Source organism: Crinia signifera, chromosome 7 (genome assembly GCF_055691185.1).
Source record: "Crinia signifera chromosome 7, ASM5569118v1, whole genome shotgun sequence".
Taxonomy (NCBI): domain Eukaryota; kingdom Metazoa; phylum Chordata; class Amphibia; order Anura; family Myobatrachidae; genus Crinia; species Crinia signifera.
Genome location: NC_139223.1, coordinates 153,288,375 through 153,311,488, shown reverse-complemented (window position 1 = coordinate 153,311,488; position 23,114 = coordinate 153,288,375). Strand labels below are relative to the sequence as shown.

The 23,114-nt window shown below is 42.7% G+C and overlaps 1 protein-coding gene across 2 annotated transcripts in view; it reads right to left on the bottom strand.

Annotated features, from left to right (window-relative positions):
* ACVR1 (activin A receptor type 1) overlaps window positions 1-23,114 on the bottom strand; it is a 76,358-nt gene that overhangs the window by 38,023 nt on the left and 15,221 nt on the right. The gene's annotated exons all lie outside the window — the stretch shown is intronic.

The following is a 23,114-nucleotide window of genomic DNA, read 5'->3' as shown; positions in this document are numbered from 1 at the left end:
CAGTCCAAATTGAATTACCACCCAATTTGATCATACATTTTATTTTAGCAAGACAGTACAATGAAGGTCAATTGGGGTCAATATATCTAGCCTGTATTTGGACAATTTCCAATCTGGCAAATGGAGAATTGGAGAAATCCAACATATTGGATGTGCCCAACTCACAGATAAAGAAGAAAAAAAATGGTCAGAAGTTAGGGATTTGAGTCTCCTCTTCATCGATGTTTTCCAATCGAAATCACAGATATGCAGGTTTGGGGATGTCAAAGTATCGCAATTGAGAAACCAAATATAAAAAATATCCATTATTTCAAAATGTTACATGAAAAATACACACACACACACACACACACACACACACACACACACACACTATAGATCTAGTTCATGCGTCATTGCTCAAGGCTGTGACAGATCTCCATTCCAAAAACACCACACGCACTATGAGCCAATACAGGGGACATTGCTTAGTAACACTCCTACATGAATTGAATCAAGAAGCTGATCTAAACAAATAAAAAAAAAAAAACATTGTAATTACATTGTTAAAGCTGTGTGTATCTCTTATACTACTTTCAGACCGCAAATGCCGTGTCGCACACGGGATTATGACACGGGTCCCATCCCCAGAGCAACACGGCAATGCGGTCTGAAAGTTCCGACACCGACACGGCATATTGCCGAGTCGGTGATGTCACATGGGGCGGCGGCGCATCATCGGGTGCTCGGGAGGAGGCAATATTTGGAGCTGACAGTGCTGCCTCCTCCATACTGTGAACGGGACACGGGTCGCTCGACCCAGGCACCCGTTCACACTGCACTTGACACGGGTCATAGCCGTGCTCAACCCTGGTCATTACCAGGGTTGAACACCCGTGTTGCTCGACCCGTGGTGGCCTTTTCAGACCGCACCGTGACCCGTGTTTAGGCCCTGCGAACACGGCAATAAGCCGTGTTCGGAGTGCGGTCTGAAAGCAGTATTACTGTAACAGACACACAGAAATTGTCCAAAATCATTCACACTAGCTACATATTGGATCCTATGTGTAAATATAAAACATTTAATGGCACATAGGACCCAATGGTCATCGGTTATGTACTGAGCAAGAATGGAGGCTCGAATTCTTTACCTTTAGAGCAGTCAAGTTCTGTAACTCATTGCCAGTGGGGGAGGTTACAGTAACTACTGTTAATGAATTGAAATCAAAATTGGATACATGTTTGGCCACTAAGGGAATCCTATAGATATGACACTCAAGTCAGTAGTTACAAATCCGATAGGTTGAACTCTGTGGACTAAAGTCTTTTTTGAGCCTTAATTACTATGTTACTATGTATCATGTTCATCCATAATAGACAGTATTCAATAGCTATTCAGACTGGGACATGCAGTTGCAGTGGCCCAAGCTTGGATAATCATTAATTAGTAAGAGCACGGTCTAGGCCCCTTAATAAATATACACAGTAAATACTGGTAGCGCATTCATGATAACATACTGAGGTCCTAATTCAGCTGTATTCGCTTCTGCGATCTGCAATGCAGTTCCAGATATTTGGAAACGCAGGATGGTTCCAGTGATCGATTAGCAAAACTAGGATTGCTTCTGCATCGCAGTGTAATGCATTGGTAAATGCAGGCAGGGAGAGGTATGCGCATCCTCCTGCATTTACATTGCTTAAGGATTCGATACGCTGATCCTTAATTAAAGAACAGGATTTTCTACAGTGCATTGGCATAACAGCAGTGTTTTACAACTGCTAATAGATTTTGCTGTAGGCTATCCTATTAGCACCAATAAACAGTGTTATTGGGTATTATGCTTTGCGTGCCAATAAGCAACTGCCAGGACCTGCAATAAAACATGGGGACTGATCCTCGATCCCATGTGTTTTTGCCCGGTCATGGGTCTATTTTCTAATTGGATACCATGATAAAATGACAACAGTCATTAATAACAATATCTGACTGTTTATGGTCTGAAACGGAATTGGGGCTAATAGGATAGAGCCCATTATAGTTCTGTGCAGTACATTGTAATATAATTCAAGTGCAGTCTGGAACCTGATGCCTAGAGAAGGGAGTTGGTTAACCAAGTAATGGGGCCCACTGGAGGAGGTGTTCCCTGTATTCCCGTTGGTCAGTCCAACACTCTGTGGGTGGAGCTCTAGTAGAATACATTTACATAGCCAATTGTGACAAGAGAAAAATAAATTATCTTGTGAGAAAGGGGTTGTGGTTAATTATCCACCAGATGATCTCTGGATTAGAGATGTGTCGTTCGTGAACGAACCGGATCTTTTGACCGGATCCCATTCACGGACGAATGAGCCGCCGATCCCAAAAAGGTGATCCGTTTCAGTTTACAATGCATTTTTCCTGATCTCAGTGCTGCCACCTGTGGCAGCGGAGATGTACTACCTCCGTAGACTGAGTACAGTGCTGTGACTACCAGTGATAGAAAGATTAGCTGCTGCTGCCAGGGATGGCCATCGGTGCAGACGCCATCGATGGCGATTCTGCACCCAGCCATCGATCAGTGTTTTTACTCGGTCATGTATATTACACCCCCCCCCCCCCTTTTTTTTTTTTTAAAGCGCGCCGAGGATTTATCTAAAAGATACGTATCTTTTCACTGAGAGATCCGTCGGTCCCCGGCGCAGCTCAATGATCCGTTTTGCCCATCTCTACTCTGGATAATTTTATAGTTTATGTCCAGCATTAGAGACATTAATGAATATCATAAAACTTGTACTATCAATTCCGCTCATAAGTCTCTCTTTCTAAAAGAAACTAAAAATTTAGATTACTTACACAACAGCAATTTCTATCAGAGACATGTGGTCTGCTGGCTTTAGAATATAACCAGTAACATTACATTTAGTGACTTACTGGACAAAATACACAGGTCCCACAATTATATAGTTTAGTCAGAAGTTAGCGGTAATAAGAAAGGTTAATGAAACCGGTAGTTCGCTAGCTGTTTTTAAATTACAAGTCGCAACATGCACTGATTCAGCAGCACCTAACAAGCCACAGACTTCCTAAACTAGTATATTACATGGAATACACTTACAACTGTGAATTACAATTCAGAGGCATCCAATGCTATAATTCAGTTCTCCAGCCTGTGAGTGCCTAATAGGGCCTAGACATGTTGCATTTTTGCCTATTTTCTAAGCGATCTGACTAGATATAGTTTAGAGCGCAGATGATGCCTGGTCCTGAACGACGGCATGCTGCCATTGCCAGACTAGGTAGATACCGCATCCAGTGTAAACCTAGTCAGATCGCCAAGTTCAGTACCCGTTACTGGTGCACTGCATGTGCTCCAGCGATCTGTGGTAACTGCAACATTTAACACAGGGTTGAAGTCGCCCCGTGTGTAGGCCCCATTAGTCCTTATATGTTTTTGTTAAGTAAACGATTGAGTATACAGTATATAGGAACAAAAACTGCTGTAAATCATATTGAAGCATCAATTCCATTAATACAGAAAAACTAAAATACATTGGTACAGTATTTACATTCTATTTTATTTGCCTGTTTCTTTAAGTTGCTATTAAAGATTTACAATTCTGTAGGTCATGAACTACTATGGAAACCACAGTCGCATGATGTAGAGAAGCTATGGGACATTCTCCAAAATATGTTTTATTGAGCCTCATGTATCAACATTGTTACAAACATCAGAATTAGATATATAACAGTATTTTATGAGGATCAATTCACAATTTTCAAAATTTTCCAAAAATAGTTAACATATAATATAGGTAAGGGAAAAAAAGTGGTACAGAGAACATGGCATGGCAACTTCGGTAGTGGTAAAACAATAAATTGAGCAATGATTGCCAAGAATAATTAGTAAAGCCTTAGCATTCAGATAAAAATGCAAGCCACAAAAATACTAATTCGATAGTACCTAATAGATATCAACTTCGAGATATCCAAATAACTAACTAAACAAATAACAGCCCGTCTTTAGCACCAGGCCATCCACGGACCGATCCAGCCATCCAGCAGAGGATACAAGCTATGGGATATTCTAATGAACTCAGAGCTGTGTATGAGTTAAAGCCTCCCACTCTGCCAGTGAATGACAGACACTTGTTTAAAAAAAAAAAAAAGGAAATTTGTAGAACAGTTTATGAATTTAACTAATTTGAACTTAAACAGTTATTTCATTTGCCATTTCCTGAGGAGGGGATGTCCATTTTGGACCGACACTATACCACTTGTGTATTTTAAAACAAACTTGATAGAAAAATAGTGTTGGATCGAAACCTATGAAAAAAAAAGGATTATCCTTCCCCCAAAGTTGTAGTTATGCTGAAATCGAATTCTTTTTCCAGAATCAGTTAACCTGGACAGAGACAGTGAACAAATGAACGGTTTGTTCGTGGGTTTCTTTGTAGAGAGTTTGGCACATGTTACAAAGAGGCTCTTTTTTGTGCAGCAGACGTAAACACTCACAGACAGACCACACTTCCAGTGAAGATGACAAAGACTCAGGCTGTACTTAATCTCATGGCACTAAAGTATGTTTCCATAGACAAAACATAACATCCCTCGTCTGCCTAATATAAAGGATTCCTCTCTCTCACACTGTCCTGCAGACTTCTCTGGTTACAAAGATGTCCGACAGCATTTACGATGATGGAAAACTACTATTCTTGCTGCTGCTGCATATTAGTAATAGGCAATTGCCTAGCAAGTTTTTTTAGCAGCCCTTTATAAAGATGAATCAAGCGCTCATACATAAATAAGCAGCTAGTGACATACACAAGTACTTTCTTACATCTGAATAGATCTGGCCAAAAGCTTTTACTTTGGAGGAAGCCATTTTCCTACGGTATGCACACCACGAGGTCTATCTGGGTAGTTACCGCATGGTCTTTGAAATTGGGAGCGGTTATTTTACACAAAGGATATGTATTATGTGTATTATGTGGAATTGGTTGGAGTCAGGGTCTTTTGCCTTCCCATCCTCAATATTGTTCATTCTAGCACCCTGCATCTATCAAAACCCATGCAGTTTCTCTTTCCTGCCTGGGGTGTGGTGCTTTTAGCATAGGCCCAGTCTGCATATCAATGCTGAAATACAGACCACACTGTGCTAAGGCAGCCCTGCAGAGAGTGACCCCCTACAACTTTCAAGACCCATGCAGTTCCTCTTCCCCATCCGGAATGCAAGAATGAACACTACTCAAATGTGTAGCGCTCTTCACATTTTGCCATAAATTTTTAAAAATAGACTTGAACCAATTAGGTCCATTATCGTCCTTTTTGTACCTCAGCCAACCAATAAACTCATGCTTAAATACTTAATTTTCATCTCACTCACAAATGTATATTGTTCACTGCATATGACTGGATTTTGTTTGAAACCATCAAGCCAAAATTAGAATTGTGAACGTGCTATGGATCAAGGATTTTGTGTGGGAGAAAAAAAAAAAAAAAACATGCTTTAACAGCTAACAATACAATAAACAAGAATGTAAAAATATAACACTACCACCAACTATTCAAATGTGAAATTGGGAGAAGCAACAGTTTTTGTGTTTAGACCCTTACTAGATGGCTGGCTCCCAACATTAGCAATTCAATTGGTATGCTTTTCTTGCGTGATCACCACCATGCTGACATTTCTGCTCACAGCCTCCTGAGCTGGTGATCAGAAATGTGTGAAGTGACCTTTTCACACTGCGAGCTTTATTTTAGTTGGATGCTTAGAAAAACTGATTGGCTCCCAATCGGAACAAAAAAATAAATAAAAATCAATAGCTTTTATGAATTCCCATTACTTTAGTGGCCCAAAGAAAACATTTCAAATCGCACCCTCCCTTGGGGGGGGGGGGGGGGTAGGTATTATTTATTATATACAGTTTCTTATAAAGCGCAGCATATTCCGTTGCACTTTACAATTGGAGACAATCCCGGGTCACGACGACTGTCGGTACGTCCCGACAGCAGAGACCCTGCGCCATTTTCATTTTGCTCTACCGCAAATTGCCAAGCAGGATTCAATGCCCCAACTGCTAATCGGCAAAAAGGGGACATTTCCCCATAAATGACCATGGATGGTCGAGATTCGGTCGTGATTGCGGCAAAACGGGCCAACATCTTTTCAAGATGGGCCCGTTCTGTCGATCTGCCTCTTCGAGGCTGTCGGAAAAGACAATATTACATAGGCGCCGGCTGCTATTTCCCTCGTCAGGAATAGCAGCAGAGATTGAATACCCCCCTTAGTGTTTAAAACTAGTTACTCATGCCCCTAGATTCTTACTACATATTAAAAATAAATAAAATCATCATTAACGTATTACAGACTGAAGGCAACATTATACACAACGGAAGCAAAACAAGGTAGTCAAATGTTCAGCCAAAGTAAAAGTCAGCCAAGAACCTGTGGGCAGAGACAAGCAAGTGGCTTCTGCTTTGGCTACAATGACCAATCCAATTCACTCTATTTAGTCATAACAAGAACAAATTGTACTGAAAAAAGGGGGTACTTATTACCTAGCACGGCGCCCGTCGCAGGTGCGATGGACTCGACAGACGCAACTTCAGGGCTATTTTTAGCCTTTTCCCCGACAATTAAAAAAATCGCGTCCATCGCATGCCTTAAGTTAAGGCATGCGATTCGACCGACGCGATTTTACATAGGGAACAATGTTATATGGGCCAATGGACCGGATTTTTCATTGTATAGCCACCCTTATGGATATTTGACATGACAAATGCCCCCCCCCCCCCCCATTGTTAACGCCACCCCACGATGAATGCCAACCCGAAGCGTGGCGAGTGCAGCGTGCCCGCGAGGGGCGGTGGTACGCGTCCTCCGACCTTTTCATACCCCCACTATCCACATCGGCGTGGAGTTGATTTTATAGTGTGGCGAGCGCAGCGAGCCACCAAGCGCGAAGCGTGGCGAGCGCAGCGTGCCCCGCGAGGGGACGCGTAATACCTGTGAAGTAATGCGCGTCCCCTCGCCACACTATATAAAATCAACTCTACGCCGACGTGGATAGTGGGGGTATGAAAAGGTCGGAGGACGCGTACCGCTGCGCTCGCCACGCTTCGGGTTGGCGTTGATCGTGGGGTCGCGTTAACAATGGGGGGGGGAGCATTTGACCCATCAGGGTTGGGAAACAATAAAAATTGGGGTCTGGGGGCCATTTCACATTGATTCCAATGTAAAAATTGCATTGGGTGCATGCGATTGACGCAAATTTTTTGGACCCGATGGATACAATCTTGATCGCAGACGCCGTGCTAGAAAATAAGTACCAAAAAGGGTACTGCTTTCCTAGCGCGGCGCCCGTCGGGTCCCATCGCATACCATAACTTAAGGTATGTGATTGGACCCGATCAGATCCGACCGACCCGATTTTCGGGGTTTAAAGACATTCCTGTACAATTTAAAAATCGTCAATGGCATGCAATGCGATGCGACGTGACGCGGAATACATGTGAAGTAATGCGTGTGCGCTCGCCACAATATATAGAATCAACTCCAAGCCGACGTGGACAGTGGGGGTATGAAAAGGTCGGAGGACGCGTACCGCCGCCCCTTGCCACGCTTCGGGTGGGCGTTGATCATGGCGTTAACAATGGGGGGCATTTGACATAGTAATTACCCATCTGGGTGGGTATACAATTAAAAAAATCGGGTCGGGGGGGGCATTTAACATTGTAATCAGCCATCGAGGTGGCTGTACAATTAAAAATCGGGTCGAATCAGTCGCATGCGATGCAACCGATATTTCCAACCCGATGACATACAATTTACATCGGTGGCGCCGTGCTAGGAAACAAGTACCGAAAAAAGAAAAGTATTCAAAAGCTAAAATCTATTTCACTTCTATGAATGGGATTTCATGTTAGTGGTGATGTCGGAATGTCAACTACTGGTCGTGTAACCATTCTGAAGCTTAGGCCAATTGCGCGGATTTGGATTTTAGTTATTCTATTGCCAAGGCTGATCAGAGACCCAAGAAAGGGGGTAAAACAAAATGGATAGATATAGCAAGGGAACCCATTTCCAAAAACTCAACTGCAAACTGAACATAGTAACAGCTTGTAGTAAGTTAGCAAATACTGTAGACACATATAAACCTATTACCCTCAATAGTGTCTTCTAGCGCCCTATGTACGATATGTAATATCCATTCTAATATATGATAAAATAGAATAAAAGAAAGAAACGCTTGTAGCTTCTGATTTTCTGCAATGATACTCCGTTTATTTTGATCAACACCCTAGGGTGTTGATCAAAGCGCAATAGAAGCGCAATTTTAGAGATATTGTTGTGTATCACATATAAACCTATGACTGTAGTTTAGTTCTTTTATGATAGAACCAATAAGCATCACCTCCCGGGATATTGGATATCCCGGGAGGTAAAATACAACAGTAGCTGAAAAGTAACGTAGCTTATCACATGGTTTCAAAAAGTTTTACACAAACATAATTAAAGTTAATCAGATTTTAATTCTGGGTTGCAATAAAGGATTAAACAAGAAAATACAAATCAATTTTCCCCACAAGCACTGCTATTCTAGGCGTATACCAAATGGCTCAGATCACTGAAGCTCTGCCAAGGAAGCTCTAAGTGATGTCTGCATCTGTAGACGGACTCCATTTTCCTCAAGCCCTGCTGTAATTCAGTGAGGTAGAAATAAACTTGAATCAGTTTAACATGCAAACAAAATGCTGATGTCTGTTCTTATAACTGCCATCCTACTTTACAGATCAGTGCAATTTTTATTTATTTTTTACATTTCAAAGAAGAACTGGCCATACATCACAAAGACATTGCATTGCAATCCATTTTACAATCCATTGAGATTGTGTGCACACAACTTCTGGCCCTGGGAGATTGGAGGATTGGTCCTCTGATCTGACGTGCTGCACGTCAGATCAGTTGGGATTGGGAGCAGATTGTAAGGCCCCCCATACACTAGGGCGACTTGTCCTTAGGACAAGTCGCCCCCGACTTCCCCCTGAGCTTCCCCGGCTGCTCCCCGGGGGAGCTTGATTAGATTGGCACTTGATGTGCCATTTTTTACATGTGATAAATCGTCTCGATTTATCACATGTAAAAAACCCGGGGAGCAGGGGGGGGGGGCTACAGAGCAGGGCTGCTGGTGGGAGCAGGGGGGGCTGGGGACGCTGCGGGGGACACAGGCGGCAGAGCCGGGCAGAGGGAGCCGGGAGCTGTCAGTGCTAGAAAAAAAAGCCTATACAATGAATGGGCAGCCTGTGATTGGCTGAGCGCTCTCTCAGCCAATTGCTGACTGGCTGAGAGAGCGCTCAGCCAATCACAGGCCACCCATTCATTGTATGGGCTTTTTTTTTTTATTCAGTACTGACAGCTCCCGGCTCTATGCCACCTGTGTCCCCTGCAGCGTCCCCAGCCCCCCCTGCTCCCTCCACTGCCACGCCACTAGGTCCCAAGTCGGGTGGTCGGACGTGCAGCAGGTCCGACCACCCGACGCAGATCCGATGCGCACGGGACCGCGCATCGGATCTGAGGGGTCATCAAAACTAGCCGATTTTGGTCCGATTTCGGCCAGATCCGACTGATCTGGCCGAAATCTGACCAAAATCGGCTAGTGTATGGGGGCCTTAAGTGCTTTTAAGCACATGCAAGCTGTCTTTAGATGGCTCATACAATCAGTCATGTGACACTCCCTCCCTGACTAGCAGAGATGAGAAGTGCAGCACGCGGCGTGAAGATGCCGGGAGCCGCAGAAGTTTCCAGTGGCAGATGGGCGGGCGGCTGAAGAGAGCGGTGGACGTCCTTTTGCACAATTCTGTCACTACTTGGAAAACAGTTTTCAGAGGGTTGCTGCATTCAGGCTATTTAATAATGGCATAACACATCAGATGTGAGCAGATTGGTAGTTGCTGGCAACCTGTAAATTTAAGAAAAAAAATGGATTTTTGGTACTCTTATCCTTTTGATCCTAGTAGGCCAGCCCCCTATTTAAATGAAGCTTCAATCATACAGCAGATTTATGGTATGACAGATTGTGAGTACATTGTGTGTCAAAAAAACACCAAGTATTATAAGGGAGCTGAAGGGAAATTGGGCCAGGTTTAATCAGGTTCTCTGTCCACCTCTACACACTAATTACCATTTCAGTATTTATAAAGGTTCGGACATGTAATTACATCACCCCGCTGGAGAGAGAGACAGTGCAAGTAGAAGGGCCAGACTAACAATGGGGTGGAGGGTGCTAAAGCTCCAGGACTCTGCGTAAAAAAGCAGTCATTATACAGTCATTATGACCAAGGTGGACACAGAAGGCCACAATCATAAAACTGCAAAGTTCTGCAACTTTCAATTTATATTTTGTTTTACCACAATCTTTCTGGGTCCAGGGAGGCAGTGGAGTTTAAAGCCCATGTGGCATTCAACCCAGCAGTGGCAAGTAGATGCCCCAGTAGATCTCACCTATTTGTGGGATGTATTAGCAAGTAGCCCATCAATAGATTAGCTCTGCATTAATTCATGCAGGTTACACAGGTTTTCTAACATGGTCCCTAGTAGACTGTTCTAAGATGACAATAGGAGAGCTCCATGACCGAAAAAAAAAAAAAAAAAAGATTCTCTGTTCAAGATTCAACAAAAGTCAGTCCAATAAAACGGATATCAATAAGCTAAATGGAGCAGCATAAAATAAATAGGGTCTGTATAAATCCACTGGGATAGGACAATTTTCTTTGAAGCTGATGCTATAAGAGCCAATAATAATTTAATTACTTTAGGTAACGTGGATGAAGTTAAAAGAACATGCTGGTTCCAGAACATCCTAAACAAAAAAAATCAGTTGTTTTGGTTTTAAACATAGCATGTCACAATGCCCCGACACGGGACAAAATAAACAGGTCCATACTTCTATTCCTTCTTTTACAAGACGACAAGTACGGGATGGGCCATGTTACAAATAAAGACCAAAAAGTGGAAAAGAAAGAAAACCATAGTAATAATGCACCACATTTAAATTCAATAAAATAGCAAAGCTTATAATAACCTTCACATACTGTAGGTGCAGTTTGCTGGACCCCTGGTAATATTTACACTGGGAGATTTATAAAAATGGAGTTTGAAGCTGATTAGCTGGTACTTCAGCCTTCTCCAAACTTTGTAAATATCGCCCACATTCTTTCTGCTTGGACCTAACACATCAGGCAGAGACCGTCAAAGCTTTCTGCTCAGTCATGGAATGAAAACAATAAGTATTGGTCAGTGTTGCATTGACTTTTTAGGTTTTTTTCCATGCGTTAGTAGCTTGCAGTTTAAGCCTTTAAAGTGCAATTTCCTGTGGTTCCAGATAATAAAAACACAGAGACATCCCTGTGGTGACCTATATGGGACTGGAATTCTCAAAGCATTTTTATAAATTCCAATAACACCCCACCATTAAAAGAAAACAAACCCTAATAGACAGCTAAAACCATATAAAAGTAGAGCTGTCTACAAACAGTTATGCCAGTAAGAAGTTGCTGCATGACCAGTACTGAAACCTTTCCAAAGATGGTGTTTTAGCGGCAGCCAATTTAAAGAACCGGCAATGTCAACATTCCAAAACGGAGGCCCGGTAAAAGTTTTCCCCCGCCTTGTGATTTTCCACTGAAATCATCTCCCACGTCAGACAAATTGAATGATAAGCTCAGAAGCTGCTTTCTTTCCTTCTCAGACTATTTCACCAATTTCCCCAGTGACGTCGGTCTCCTGACTTTAGATTAGACTGCTCTGGGTGCTAGATAACAGTCACAAAAGGCCTGCTGTTTTAATGGAAGTCTTTGGCACTGTAAAAGAGAAGGCGGAAGACCAGAAATAAAGAAGATGAAATAGAAGCAGTAGCACTTCGTTTTCTCACCTGGAAGGATCACACATATTTGTGGTTTAACCCGACATCTGTGGCTCTCTCTAACAAAACTACACCCTGTAATAGAATAAATCATTGCTAACTCCCACGGCTGTACCTCTGCATGGGATTACATATCAGACTATTGTCTTGGCTTTTATTTTTGTCTCCGGTAAATACAAACAAAAAGGACTGACTTGAACAGGTCTAGGATGTGCTGGGAATACAGCCGCGAGTCACGTGCTTGTGTGGTTTTAAAAAAAAAAAAACCATTAGGCAGAAAGAGCACATCATTATATGAAATATATCTGGAAAGAGTAGGCGGCTCTGTTTTTACATGCTGTACATCTACAGAGACAAAAAAAAAGCCTACAGCACCATCATGAACTTAAAGTGTATAGTAATATAGTCCTTGACTTTAAAAATAATTAAAAAAAGCTAATTCCTTGTTTTAAAAACAATGTACGTTTTACCTTGACGATCATGAAGCATTTAAGCTGCCCATAGACGGTCCATTACTGGACCGTCCGTTCTGTACTATGAGATGTGCGCTCCCGCGCATCTCATCGTACAGTACAAAAAGTATGTGCTGCACATATTTTGTACTAGCTAGCTGTTCATCACATCGCATTGCATGCACAAGGCATACAATTTGATGTGTACTATTTAAGTCCCGAACGGATCCGTTAAACGGACCGTGTATGGGCAGCTAAACTTTAGGTGTCCATAAACTTATCTGATTTGGGATGATTTCACCCGATCCCAACGAAACAGTCAGAGAAATCGGGCCAAATGGGATGCGTGTGATGAATCTTTGGGGTCCAATGTGTGGTCCTGTGCGTTTCTGCTGCCTGTCTGACCTCAGACTTAACCCCCCTCCCTGTGGCGAGGAGCGGGGTCACATGATACATTGCATGTGATCCTGCCGCCCCGGGAATGTCCCTGGTGGCTCAGAAGAGTTGGGTGCTGTGATACATCGCAGTAGTGTATGGGCACCTTCAGGACATTTAAGGTCACCTTTGAAGAGTAAAGAAAATCGCATTGCTTCCATAATATTTACAAATTCTATAAACGCATAATCATTAATTCCTGCATTTCAAACAGCATTTATAGAAAAAACAAGTTAGAATAAGGCAAAAGAAAATGATGAGATCACCATTTTGGTAGAGGTACTGTGTATTTAAGTTGATTTTGAGGTTCTTTATGATGAATATGGAATACAGGGTACAACACGTAATAAATGTGGGAATTCATTATTTGAATATTAACAGTTTCTTATATAACGTAACAAATACGATAAAAAAGGGGCAGACTTGATTGGCCAAATGGTTCTTATCTGCCGTCAAATTCTATGCAAAACCTTTTTTTGCTTTCACAGTACAGTAGTAACTTGTAGTGTATTACTATACTATGCATATGCCATATTTTATGTATTTTTTCAGTTGTACCTGTTCAGGGATTCAAAGGTAACCCTACGCATTTCGTCCTATGTGAACTTGAGAGGTATATCCTCCTTGTGCAGCAAAAGAAAAAGGTGCTCAATGGACTTGTAATCTGGTGATCAATTTAATGTGCAGGAGAAGAGAACTGTTTGGGTCAACCACATTGATTGTCCAGAGTTAGTTGTGTAACAAAGCAGTGATCCCAGGACTTTAAATCTGGGGTCCATAAAATATCACTTATGCAGTCTGCATGCTTTCTATAGTAGTGGTGCCAGCAGGATTTTTCACCACTTGAGATATGGGAAACCATTTCATTTACTTTAGATGTATATAATAATTAGCCAAATGAAAAACACAACTGACAAGTCAACAAAGTTTTATGTTTGAACTTTCTGTGAACATGCCATGCCCGTCATTATGGACCACGTAGATTGCAACCCCTAATGTGTTCCGAATCAATATTTTAGTTTCCTCCTGAAATAAAATAGGATAGCTTCAAAACCAACGGAAAACAAAGCCGCCTTGCGTCATTCCTTTTATTTTTAGGCCTAGGGAGGACAGAACTTTAGGTACTTGTTTCCTAGAACGGCCACAATCGTGAGTGATCGTGGCTCTTAATTAAGGGACACGATCCTCACGATGTGGCCGATTTTTTACACTTTTTTCACTTTGATTGACAGAAATCGGGTCAATCGGTCGGTCGCGACCAATTAAAATCGGCCGCGATGCGACCGACCGATTGACCCGATTTTTCCATAGACTTCAATGTAAAAAAATCTTTTAACATTGAAATCGGGAGGATCTTGTCGGTCTTGTGCCATTATAATGGCACAAGATGAGATGGACTTGATTAAGTCCATCTCACATAGGGAAAAATGTTAAAAAAGGTGAAATGGGCCAATATGACCCATTTCACATTTTTTATGTGCCCGCCATGACCCCACGATAGACGTCAACCCGAAGCGTGGCGAGCGCAGCGAGCCCGCGAGGGGCGGCGGTGCGCGTCCTCCGACCTTTTCATTCCCCTACTATCCACTAGGGCGTGGAGTGAGAATAGAATAGTGTGGCGAGCGCAGCGAGCCACCGAGCCCGAAGCGTGGCGAGCGCAGCGAGCCCCGCGAGGGGACGCGTATACCTGTGAAGTTAGACGCGTCCCCTCGCGGGGCTCGCTGCGCTCGCCACGCTTCGGGCTCGGTGGCTCGCTGCGCTCGCCACACTATTCTATTCTTACTCCACGCCCTAGTGGATAGTAGGGGAATGAAAAGGTCGGAGGACGCGCACCGCCGCCCCTCGCGGGCTCGCTGCGCTCGCCACGCTTCGGGTTGACGTCTATCGTGGGGTCTAGCCCACTTAGTAACATTTGTGGGGGCAATTGAAAATAATCAGGTGAAAAAAAAAAAAAATCGGGTGAAAAATCGGTCGATCGGATCGGTCGCATCGTATGCGACCAAATCGCATGCGATGCGATCGATCCGATTTTTTATCTTACGACCACAACGATCTAAATCGTTGTGGCCGTTCTAGGAAACAAGTACCGAAGGTTTTTATCTAAAAATATCAAATAGATTTATAAGTATTTATACCTCAGATGGCATAATGCACTCAAACCTGTCCTCCGTTAACGAATCGATACTGTGACTATCAGCATTAACACACAAGATATACCGGATATGTAGACCGGGAACATTTCATATTTTCTACATGTTAAAGACCGCATAGAACATTCTTCCTATCTGCATCCTGAAAGTAAAGTCTAGATATTTGGACAACGTCCATCTTTAATTGCTATTAATACATCCCAGTTCAGGAATCCACAGTTTACGGACTGTTCCCAGAGCTCCGTAAATGAATGCTTATAATACAAACATTTTCCGAATGAATACTGAAAACTACAGCATCAAATTAATCGTTCATGGGTTAGATTCCCACCACGGCCGTAACTGTGCAGAGTTTGTATATTCTCCCTGTGCTTGCGTGGGTTTACTCCGGGTACTACGGTTTCCTCCCACCGTCCAAAAATATACTGGTAGGCGAATTGGCTCCCTACAAAAATTACCCCTAGAATGTCTGTATGTGCGTGTACATGTGGTAGGGAATATAGATTGTAAGCTCCACTGGGGCAGGGACTGATGTGAATGTTAAATATTCTCTGTAAAGCGCTATATAAGAAACTGGTAATAAATGAAAACAAATGACACAAGTGTAGACATTCACAGGCGTTTACACAATAGCAATACGGAGCAAGGTGGGGGTGTTTATATTTACTGTATTTCAGCAAAATTACAGGATGCTTTACACAAACATTCTGAATAACCAGAAACCGATCTAAATTTCACTAGCAAAAGGATGTACCCCAACTAAATATTACACAAGAAACGCACACTCCAACTGCAACCTGGGTTAATTTTCCTTTCAGCCTAAAGCCCATTAAAACAGCATGACTACCGACTGCTTAGATCATATCAAGATGAATCGTATCTATAAACGTTTGTTTTTTCCCCGTCTTTGTAACAGGCGCCTGGGTCAATGTGTCTAGTCATGCATAGCACCTGAGCTGTCATGAAACTATTTCCTAGCGACTAGATATGTGTTGCCCTGTTTCACAATCTGCAGACACACCAGCGAGAACACGGGAGTTATGGTCAGGTCTAAATTAGAATATGTTGCTGCCTATTAATAGAAGGAAACATTTCCAGCGAGTGTGTAGCAGTGATAGGAATATGAATGTGTCACCCACAACTACTTGTAGCTAGATGTTTGAGGATTATATTCCTCATTGCCTACAGTTTCTTACTTTTAACGCCATTTTGTCCCATTGAGAACTGGTTTTAAATCAAATCTGTGGCCTAATAAAAAAAAATGTACGGACTCCTTAAAAGCTTTTTACAGCACAGAATTAATCTTCTTCAAGTAACTGGTGCCAGAGAAAATAATAACTCTGAACCATGGTGGAGAATGGATAGAAGAGAAGGGGGGGGGGGGGGGGTGGCAAAACACCATTTACATATATTCGTGTTATGCGGTTTGCTGGAAATCCCCATAAGAGTCCAAGTGTTCCTTATGGTAAATAAGAAGTCTTTTCCTTAACAGATGGGATCTTATTGTATGGGCGGGGGGGATTAAACTTTTTCCTTGTGGCTGCCATTATAGGTCGCCTAACTGAGCAAAATAAAAAGGTTGCTTGGTTTGGGAACGAAAAGCCATGGGGTAGGTTACACGGACACATTTCCATTTGCTTCCTGAGGTGTTAAACCGAAATGTGCCATAAATCGGCAGTTTGTGTGGCCAAACTAAAGTTGGGTCACCAAAACAGCTAAATTTGGTACCAATGGGCAACTGAATTGCACCAATTATGTTTGCGTGCCCACAAAAGAACGGTATTCACCCCCACTGTTAGTTATCATTTTCCCTGTCCACTAGGTGGATGCTTGAACTGGGTTCTGTTGACAGTGCAACCATTCTGTGGAAGAAAACAAGGGGGAAATTGAAATTTGAAGATGAAATTTAAAGATTGAATTGAAAATTGGTTGCTATGGGCAAAATCAAAAACAGATTCTACTTTATTTAGCACCTTCTAGAAAATAATAGATACAATCTGATTGGTTACTATAGGCAACATCCCAACTTCCATCTTAGTAAATGTACCCCCAAGTGTGTACAGAATATAGAATTCCCTTCTTATTTCAGTGTGGCTTGGTGAATTTAGGCGTAACAGTAATAGCAGCTAATTTCTGATAATATATGTATGATCCCTAAACATGAAGACAGCCGGGTTCCCGACTGTCACCTGCTATTTTCCCTCCTGGGGTTCACGACCCCCATAGGAGGGAGAATAGAATAGGTGTCGAGCCACCACACCTGCAGTGTGGCGAGCGCAGCGAGCCCGCAAGTGACTTAGTTGCGCTCACCATGCTGTCTGAGGCCGGTCAGTCGGGATCCCGACTGTCGGACCCCTGTACCACACCCCATCCACTGAGCCCTACCAGCAGTGCTGGAACAGAATTATTACAAGCTATAGAAATACTTTCAGCTTCAGCTAGAAGGGGAACAGGCTCAGGAATAAAAGTTGCCTGAAGCAAGCCAACTCCTTTATTTAAAACATACACACTACTTTAGCTGAATTTCTCATTTTTTTTCTAGCTTCAGGTTCATCTGAAAAAATCATTAACGGCAAAAAACACATAATATGCCACTGCCAAGTGGGAGAAATTTCAAGTAGAACCACCATTGTGGAACTTAACCACTACCCTGTACTGCGATATTCTTCTGCACAATACAATGTAGAACTATTAACCGGATCTACGGAACTATAAATCTTACCTCTCCCCCTTGGAGAGCTGGAATCTGTTCAATGGGTAGAACTATTACTCAACTTAAAACAGATTTTCTAGTAAGTTTTTGTTTAAGCCGCATTAAAAACCAATCACGATTTGGCTCAGAAATCAATGCACAGCTGCTTATTAAAATAAAATAGCTGAAAAAAAAAAATAAGAAAACCATGGATACGGGAGACTATGGTGCCAGGGCATACAGGAGCCTGTGCAATTTAGTGCATCTGAAAATGGGGATATTCCTAGCAACACAAACTTTTGAAACATAGCTTGGGCTCATCAGCGGTTTATAATCTGAATATTGCATTTCCACGTCCAGGGAACAGCTGTGCTGGCCTTCAAAATAGGAAGTTATTTGGTCACTAGATTCAACAATTCATGCAAAAAACAGAAATCTCAGAAAGGAAACGGACTGTCCTCTAAGCAGATTTTAAATGAGCATTACAGAATTTTACCTTTACAGTATTAACCGTTATTTCTGTTTAACTAGTTTAGACAATTTAATAAAGGGTTCAGCTCCATGTTCTGGACAAACCAAATAATTTGAATTTCTGTGCATGAAATAACAAAATGAAAATTATAACAAAAAGTGAAGCGCTGTGAATACTTTGTGGATGCACTGTACTTATTGGACGGGCGCATCTTGTATGGCTAGCTCTCCATCTGTGCAACAGTACACTTTTTTCCACAACGCAACATGCCTCCATTTTACTTACAACTCTACATCAGCCCACGTTACATTATTTCTTGCATCAACTTGCAGTTTACAATTAGCAATGGCACTCAGATAGTTGAATAAAGGGAATTCTGAATTAAGTGAGAAAATGCAAACAAGCCGACAAATTACAGGTAATCGCTTGGCTCATATAAACATATGTGATCATGTATGCTGGATTGTTCTTCCATGGATTGGCAGTGCTGAATAAAATAGCACCTGGGAACCCACATGCTGCACACATTACTAAATCCGGTACTTGTGTAATTTCAGGGCGCCACTTATGTAGTCAGCATCAGCGCTGTGTTCCCGCAGCCAGCGTAGTCAGCTTGTGTCTGTGACAGTGTGTGTTCGTGGCTAACCGGAGCTTACGCAGTTAGCGTTGTGTCACTGCTTATTACATTGTTTAAGTTATGGCTGCAGAACCATTGACCATTTTTAACCTGCCACAGAGCATATTGTTTCAGATGGATGACAGGTGTGAATGTGTTCCTGAAAAACCCCCACTATCCACGTCAGCCCGAAGTGTGGAGAGCTCAGCGAGCCCTGCGAGGGGACATGGTACGCGTCCTCCCAACCTGTTCATGCCACCACTATCCACGTCGGCTTGGAGTTGATTTTATAAGGTGTGGCGAGCGCCACCGAGCCCAGCGGATTACTTTGCGTGTATTCAGCATCCGCTCGTCGGGGCTAGTTTTCCGCGTCCGCGCTTCAGTGGCTCGCCACGCTTTAAATAATCAACTCCACGCAGAAGTGGATAGTGGGGGAATGAACAGGTTGGAAGGACATGTACCGCATCCGCTCGCCACGCTTATGGCTGACGTCGATAGTGGGTGTTGAAATGGAGGCATTTGCCAACATGGAGCACTGGCAAATGCATCCTTTATTGTGCATGAGACGCACTTGCGCCCTCACCAGCCCTTTGTGCACGAGACGCACACGAACCCCTAACCCTGACTGTCTCCCTGAAGCCGACACGGGCAGGGTTGCCGTACTCTGCCGCACAATTTACTGAGATGCACTTGCGTATGAGACGCTCGTGTGTCCCATGCAGATTGAGCGCCTCTCCCAGCACAGGGGATCTGGCTGTTACCAGCTGCCGCGGGGACACTACGCTGATGTTGGCCTACACTAACAACGTGGCGCAGTGAAGCTACACAAGTACCCTAAATCCACCTCTGGACTCCCACTGGATAGTTTCACAGGTGTCCAGTGGTGGAGTTAAGAGGGTGTTAAGTCAGGGTTGCCTGCCTGACCATCTCCTTCAGGGAGAAATGCTCTGTTACTGGACTTCCCTGGTAATGTATGATTGCCAGCACCTGTGGTAAAACACCTTTCTTATAAATTACCTAGCTCCCCACAGGTGATGGCAATCATACATTACACCAGGGAAGTCCAGGAACAGAGCATTTTCTCCCTGAGGGCAGGATGTACTATGACGAAAATGCGGTAAAATCCCTGTTTTACTGCATTTTCAAATTTACTAAAACCCGGCCACACCGTCTTCGGTGGCGATACCCTATAGAAGCCTATGGGCTTCTATCACCGCCCACTGATCGCCCGCACCCCCTCCCCTGTCCTCTGTGCTGGGGACACCACAGAGCCCAGGAAGTGACGGAGTCCCCCCGCAAACCATATTACAGGTATCGCTGAGGGCCTCAGTCACCGCACCGCGATGCCAGCCGCATATGTTAGTAAATATTCGCTGGCATCGCGGCGGAGGCGTGGCGAGGGGTGCCGATTTATGTTAATACATCCCGCCCGTAAGGAGAGGGTCAGGTAGGCAACCCTGTGTTAAGTATCCTGATTCTGCTGCTCAACATTCAATGCTGCTAATCCCTGGGGAACTATCAAGCACATATAAACCTACATGTGATCATGTATGTAATATATATATGCCAAGCAAGCCCCATCTGTACTACATGATTAGCACTACAGCCACTGCTGGTCTGCGGATTTATATAAAGTATTTGGGGAGAATTTAATTAGGTGCAAGTTTGAAAAAGGTGTTAAACATGCACATGTCCACAACACACACACACACACACACACACACACACACACACACACACACACACCAGAGATGCGCTCACTTCAGAAATGACAATTCACACTACCCTTACAAATTTTGCGAAAAAAGCAAACAGGTTTTTATTTTATTTTTTATTTGAGGCTCCTCATTTAAAAAAATATAAAAAGCTAATTTTTACATTGAAATATTTTATGCACCCCAAACTTAAAGTAACAAAAGATGATTTGCCAGTACTTTTTGGCCTTTTAACCCAACAAGGACAATTATTGGTCCAATTAAGCTAATTGGCAGGTTCAAAATGCCTAATTATTCATCATCAGGGAGGGTGTCCAATGGGTTCTGATGCATGTGATGAAAAATAAAAAGATTTCCCATACCTTGTCACCTGTCCTCAGGTGGGGGGGTACGGACAAAAAAAAAAACAGGCAAACTTAAAGTTTATGAGAGTTTGGAATGAAGTGCAGATTAAAAATCGGCACTGCAAATTTGTCATGAACTCGTCCTGTGGGAACACACGTGCACCTAACGGTGTTCCCCTCTTTGTGTACAGATTTGGATAGAAAGGCACAGAACCGACTTTCCAGCCAGAACTGCCCAGCAGAGCAATGACCTCAATGACCTGAATTAGCCTTCCTTGTATATTAGATTCCCAATATAGGATCAGGTCACAAAACAGCCCTGCTTCATGTGGATGTAACTTGTACTTACATTTTCTGTGTGTTGCATGATATCACACAGATGACAAATCATCATGTTAACAAAATGCACATCTACAGTCGCTTAAATTGTTACTGAAAATGACTAACAAGGTTATTTACCAAGAAAATTTCCCCAGTAGGTTATAGTACGAACCTTAAGCAAGCATTTTAATGCACAATAAACACCTTTGTATAAAGTGCACAGTTATGAAAGCACGTGCATGTGTTCTTACTCATAAAAAAAGAATTCAGAATACCATCACTGCAAGCAGACATTGTAGGCTGATACTTTGAGACCAAATCCATTTTGCCTCAATGGACTTTATTCAATTGTCATAAGACCCAATCTCCAGTCTAAAGCGACTGGAGATCACAGGTGATATGCAATTATCATCATCAGTTATTTATATGGCGCACACATATTCCGCAGAGCTCTACAGAGAATATTTGAACATTTACATCAGTCCCTGCCCCAGTGGAGCTTACAATTTATATTCCCTACCCCATGTACACGCATTCATTTTGTTGGGCACCAAGTACCCTATCAGTATATTTTTGGATTGTGGGAGGAAACCGGTGTACCCAGAGGAAACGCACGCAACCACGGGGAGAATATATCAAATCTGCACAGTTCAGACCACGATGGAACCGGACTCATGACCTCAGTGCGGTGATTAATGTTTTTCGGTTTGGTCAGGTTTAGCCTTTATGCTTGGCTAAACTCAACCTTAATTATCAGCACAAAATAATGGGCAAACCGCAAATGTCCTGTTTGAGTGCTCAAACCGGTTCCTTTTTTGCAGACGTAAGCTCATTTTGTAGGATTAAATAGTGCAATGGTATACAGAATATGTTTGGTTACTATATATAGACAATATCACTGCATTTTCCTTATATACCATAGAGTTGGTACACAGGCCAAGAAGGGAGGTTGTGACTACCATGATGGGCAGCTCTGCTCTGTGGCTCATTGAAGCTCTTTGATTGGCCCTTATAAGGAAGCCTGCATGGAACACCAACAAGAAATCTCCTAGACATAGCTACGTTCTTCATACCTTTTCCCATGCACATCGGAAAATGAGCTTTCACATAAAGCCATTTAGGTATACATAAGTTCACTCAGATACTCAGAGCAAGGCTACATTACTGGTGTAGGCAAAACAAGTAACTGCAAGATATAGGTAGTGTTCATTCTAGCACCCGCCATATTTGAAAACCCATGCAGTTCCTGTTCCCTGCCTTAGGTGTCGCTGTTTGCTGTGGTGTTTCTAGCACAGGTCTGGTTTGCATATCAGTGCTGATATACAGACCACACTGCTAGAAGCACTACAGCAGACAGCGACACCCCTATGGGAAGAGGAACTGCATGGGTTTTCAAATATGGCGGGTGCTAGAATGAACACTATATAGGTTAAGACATCAATTAAAGAACATATAGCACATTTAATATTGCTGCCCTTGCAGAGCTGCGGTTGTATTCCACACTTAGCACATAGTCTATGTCATAGCTAATGAACGCAGCATTGTTCCATGGGTTGCGGAGACTGTGCAGAGAGTGCCACTTACTGACTCACTATTTTCTTGTTAAGACAAGCAGTCTCAATTACGCTATCCTTATCAAGCAGACTATAAAGCCCATAAACAATGCGGCAAACCTTAAACAAAAAAAAAAAAAAAAAATTACCAGACTAAAGTCAACAGGAAAAATAATGAATAAACTACAGATTAATCGTTTCAGCTGACTCATGGTTTAGATCAACAATAAAAAAAAAAATACACAAGTCTGTATATCCAGTGGGTGTGCGATAAAGTATACAACAGGATTTAATGTTAGCTGACTGCATGCAATAAGCTTAAACTGGAGTTCTATAGTAAAATAATTAGCAGTCAGGGTCTATGAAATGGCTCACCTATTGATACTATAGCATTATTTAATGCACCAATACCATCTCATACAAATCAACCTTGCATACTTCAATGCTTATGGTGTTTGTGCAAGAGACAATCCTCCGCCCAGAA